Genomic DNA, 5442 nt, shown 5'->3' on the forward strand with positions numbered 1-5442 from the left:
AAAAAAAAAAAACAAAAAACAGAGCAGGACCTGTACACAAGCTTAATTTTGTATAAATTTACAAGTTTGGATAAAACTGCACAATAGTCTAACCAACTTCTGAAAGGCTATAAAGGTCAACAGTCTCACAGTAAGAAAACAGTTACGCAAGAGAAAGGAGTCAAGAACTTGCAAGATTCAGCTGAGAAAATAATCCAAAATAGTCAGTTTTTTCAAAGCATGTTTCAATTTCATTTGAGCCAATGCTGGATTGTATTTAACCTTTACTCTTCGTAATCCTTTGTCAAAATAATCTGAAGAAACTCTTCCCTTTACACAGGAAAATTGAATTAGTAACATTTGGAACCCAAGTCCGCCACAAGATGGCAACGTAAGAAAGAGGCTTGCTTTAATTTCCTCTTCCAGCATTTGAGTGTAATCTGAACTTTAAGGTCAAATACATACTAGATGCGCAGTTCATCTTTGCAGGCAACCTTCACACTATTCCCTACTCTTCACCTAATTACTAGCTAGAAAATTTTTTTATTTACTTATAATGATCATCTAAAACTTGTTAGCTAAAAATACTAGTTATACTTTTATCACTGTGTGCTTTTTCATGCAGCAATGTGGAGATTTAAAAATCCATAACCTCAGATACAATCTAGCCAGAAAGACAAGACTCACAGAAATTAACATACCACCAAATAAGTGGTAGAAAGCAAGTAAGGTTAAGAAAAAAAGTAGGACTGGTCAAGGAAGGCTTCATGAAGCAAAAACAGTGGGTCATAGTGGACCTTAAAGTTGCATGTCCAATAAGCAACCACTTAGAGTTAAAAATTAAATTTCTCCATTACCCTACTCACATTTTCATTACTCAATAGCTATATTGGCAGTATAAACATAGAACATCCCGTCATAACAGAAGGCTGGACATCAGTGCCTTTAAGAATGGGTCTAAAATAAGCTGACAGAAAGAAAGCAGTGGCTATCATTCTTTAGAAATCCTATCTGTCAAGCTGCATAGAATTTGTATCATTTAAATTTTATAACCCCCTATTTACAAGGAAAATTGAGGCTCAGAAAAATTACATAAATTTCCTAAGGTCACCTAACTAGTAAGGGCTAGGATTTAAATTCAATTCCATCAAAACTCCATACTCTTTTCACTTCACCATGGTATGTCCTACAGAAAATAAGCAGAGCTAAAGATGGTTTGCTTTAAAATGTAATGCAATGACATGCTAGCTAGCTCAGAAGGTTGGAAAGAAACTGAAGCATTTTAAATATCTCAGACAGATATGATCAAAATGTTATTTTACTCCTTCCTTGCCCTACATGTCTATAATGCTTTAACTATGTAAAATGTTTTCAGATCAGCAGGATTCAAGGTTAACTAAGAGAATGAAGACAAGAAGCAAGACATGGTGTGAAAGGTTTCTACAGTTTTAACAATGTCTACCTTAAAACTCCTTGATCTCTCCAAACCTAAAATCAATTTTTTAAAAAAGGAAATAAAAAAAAAAATACTTGATCTAAGTATTCTTACAGGATAATAATTATAGGTTGAAAGGAACAACTTCTCTATTAATCTCAACTCACAAACAAAACCCAGATTGCAAGAGGCCTGGTCTTTTTGCTTTGACACATAGCACAAAGCCTGGCACATAAATCCTGATGCTAAATATGGGATACCTGCCCCCTGCAGGATTCTAGTCATGCATGCTTCAACAAGTGTCATTCCAACATACAAAGGACATTTCGTATTTACTAAGTATTTTGGAAATGCTCCATAAACAATCAATGATCCCAGCATTTTGTTGACTGTGGGCAGTAATCACGTCAGAGTACTAGTGTTCATTGCCAAAAGGTACATTTTATATGTGTGAACAGATGCTTCATGAAGGCCTAATACAAATTACAAATTGATACTAAATCAGCAGATACTTGTGTTAAGATTTCATTACCATTCCATTTGACTCTATTCCAATTTACTCAGTGCCACCTAGCATTACAGGATACAATGGTAACTCAAAGAATCTCTAGGCTAGGCTTTTTAGATAGAAAAGACACACATACGTGTAAAAAAGAGAACTTAAGGCAGCTTATGTGATCAAAATTCAAGTACCAGGCTTTAGGTCCCATCAGCCTTTAACCCTTTCTCTTGAGAATATCCAAATCCAAGCCCATGATTTTCAGGGGGTCTACAGACGGGCCAGTTCTGGACTGGCACACAGGGTGCTGGACTTCCCTCCTCAGTGGATTTCATCTTCAACCTGAAACAAAATGAAAACACAAAATTTTGTTCATACGAAGTAAATACTAAACTGATAGCTTGGCATAGTTTTCCTTTAGAGATAGTTATATAAGGTACTGCTATCAGAACAGACTCCAAGTTTTAATTCCCACTCACTATCAGAGTTTCCTTCCTTTTTAAGGCAGAATAGTATTCCACTGTACATATGTATCATATTTGCTTTATCCATTCATCTGCTGATGGACCCTTAGGTCAATTCCACATCTTGGCTTTTGTGAATAATGATGCAATGAACATGGGAGTATAGATATCTCTGACACACTAATTTTATTTCCTTTGAATATACCCAGAAATGGGATTTCTGGATTATATGGTAGCTCTATTTTTAATTTTTTTGAGAAATTTCCATACTATTTTCCATAATAGTTGCACTAATTAATATTCCCTAAAATAATAGATTTTGAAATCATACAAAACTAAATTTTAATCCTGGCTCTCTCATGTATTTGCTGTGCCCATGGGTAAGTTATGGAACTTCTCTAAACCTCAGCTGTCCCCTCTTTAAAATGAGAACAAATACTACATACCTCTTAAAACCTCTGTGAAGACCGAGGTAATAAATACACTTTGCACTGTAGCTGGCATGGTGTTAAATGTTTAATATGTTATTTTTATGTCTTGCCCAAGCTCAACCAGCTAGTGAGTAGAAAGGCAAATATTCTGCCTAAAAATTTCACACTTTTCCACAGCCATAAAAAAAAAAAAAAAAAAAATGTCCTTTGCAGCAACTGGAGCTGTTGGATGCTGCTGGAGGCCATTATCCTAAACAAATTTACGCAGAAACAGAAAACCAAGTATCGCATGTTCTCACTTATAAGTGGGAGTTAAATCTTGGGTAGGGAGCTAAATACTGGGTTCACAGGGACATAAGGTTGGGAACAATAGACACTAGGTACTCCAAAAGGAGGAAAGGAGAGAGAGGGGCAAGAACTGAAAAACTTCCTATTGGGTACAATGTTTACTACCTAGATGGCAGAATCAATAGAAGCCCAAACCTCAGCATCATGCAATATATACCCTGTAACAAACCTGCACATGTACCCCATGAATCTACAATAAAAACAAATTTAACAACAAGAAGTCACACTTCTCACAATAACCCAGAAGCCAGAAAGGTCACTCATATAGTACTCATAAGGGCCCTTCCAACTCCAAGATAATGGGTCTTTTATTTTTTATTTATTTATTTATTTATTTTTGAGATGGAGTTAGTTTACTCAGAAAATCTACTGAAACAAAAAAATATATCTTTTAAAAAAAATAATTTTTAAAGAATACTATGTGACCATTATAAGGAATGTGGACACTCTACTCATGGAACTTAAGTGGAAAAAGTAAGACACATAGTAGAGTAGGTACAGTAAAAGGGAAGGATACCCACACATATCTGCTTATATGCATAAAATATCTTAGTAACACTGTTATGAGGGAGAGGAATTGGATGGCTTAGGGAAGGGGATAAGAAACTTTGATATCTTTTGAATTTTGAATCACATGAATGTATTACCTATTCAAAAAATATATATATGTATATATGTATTCAAAAAATATATATATAGTATTCAAAGAGACAGAGTTTCGCTCTTATTGCCCATGCTGGAGTGCAATGGCGCCATCTCGGCTCACCGCAACCTCCACCTCCCGGGTTCAAGCGACTCTCCTGCCTCAGCCTCCCGAGTAGCTGGGATTACAGGCTTGCGCCACCACGCCCCCAAAAATAAATTTTAACAATGCTTGAGAATTATGAAAATTATGGGAGGCCTACAAATACCTATTACTACATTCGATTAACTGGTTTATTATTTGTCTTTCTCACACGTTCTGCCTGTATGGATTTCCCACACATACATCATATAAAAATTAACATGTATCAAAAGAAAGGAATTCAGTGAAATTACATTCAAGGTCACTAGGCAAAACTTTTTATGAGAAAACAGATATCCAAAATACTTACTGTAAATAAATAAGTACTGCTTACTTCTAAAGGTACCTAACATTTATTACATACCAACTAGAGCCTAGTTTTTATATATTTTATCTGATCTTGGAAAGCTAAGCCTCGGAATGGCTCACTGCTTCTCCCAAGGTCACCAGAGCTGTAAACTGTGGCGCTGGAATTTGAATCTAGAGGCTTGCCCTAAACTAAGGTCCCTGATCTTGTTCCATAGCTTTTAAGGACACACCACAATGGCAACATTAAAAATTAGCAGCTCCTCTTAGGGCTTATCTGTCTTCAGAGTTTGCTGTCCAGGTTCACCAAGAAAGCCGAAATGATCTGAGCAAAGGCCAGGGTAAAGACAAGGTCCGCTACAGTTTCCACAAACCCAGTAAGGACCTGGGCCCTCTAGACACTCACCGGAGAATTAAAATCTATTGAGCTGAGCGCCTTCTCCCGAGATCTGACCTCACCCAAAGAGATATAAATCAAAACAGCATTGGGATGATAATATCTTTCCCTCAAAGCAAAATGAAGTCGGCGTTTTCCAAGAACAGACGCACTATGCACATGAAGCACAGTCTATTGTTCCTGGGTCACCAGGACACGGAGATGGAAGGCAAACCCGGTACTGCAGAGGCCCACGTGGAAACAAGCCAGGCAGAGCATTTCACTGCCTTCTCCCAACCTCCACACAGCCGACATTAACCTCCTTGCGACTCACACACACTGCAATGCCGACTTGAAATAAAGGCCTGCCACCTGGGTATATAACTCAAATGGAAGATAAATTCAAAACAATTAGAGAGCAAAATTAAGTGCACACTCACCAGCCCACCAAAACGGAGAGGGAAAGAAAGTGGAGAGACAGGAAGTCGCCTTGGGAAGTGTCTTCAGAACCTGATTGGCTAATGAGTTCAAGAGGATTCCCTCCTCCTTTACCTTAAAAGGTGCTGAAATGACGTAACCCACTCCACCCCTCTCTATGGACCAGTGATGCTTCTTGCACTATTTTTAGAGTGAACTTCTTAAACCAAGTTTCCTTTTGAGTTAATGTACTTAGGCAAAAACAGGCTAATTTTATACACATTCTTGTTTGCGTGGGCCTACTGTATTCTATTCCAAAGAATTTTCATCCCTTAAGAGTAATTTCGTATCCTTTGTGACCTCAACATGGTTAATTTATGCTAGGCAACAGATTCCATTATAA

General features: G+C 37.2%; 1 protein-coding gene across 3 annotated transcripts in view; it reads right to left on the minus strand.

Moving 5' to 3' along the window:
• The window catches only part of CCNB1IP1 (cyclin B1 interacting protein 1, E3 ubiquitin protein ligase), a 21432-nt gene extending 16307 nt beyond the window's left edge, over window positions 1-5125 (minus strand). The window contains exons 1-2 of one of the 3 annotated variants that reach the window (XM_011976150.1): window positions 5063-5125; window positions 2059-2255 (exon numbers count right to left, since the gene is read on the minus strand). The gene's annotated coding sequence lies outside the window, so the exon portion shown is untranslated. Of the gene's footprint in view, window positions 1-2058; window positions 2256-4652 lie in introns of all 3 variants that reach the window. The other 2 variants (XM_011976149.1, XM_011976151.1) reach the window with 2 other exon arrangements.
• Window positions 5126-5442: the final 317 nt, after the last annotated feature.

Source organism: Mandrillus leucophaeus, unplaced genomic scaffold (genome assembly GCF_000951045.1).
Source record: "Mandrillus leucophaeus isolate KB7577 unplaced genomic scaffold, Mleu.le_1.0 Scaffold163, whole genome shotgun sequence".
In the NCBI taxonomy this organism is placed as follows: domain Eukaryota; kingdom Metazoa; phylum Chordata; class Mammalia; order Primates; family Cercopithecidae; genus Mandrillus; species Mandrillus leucophaeus.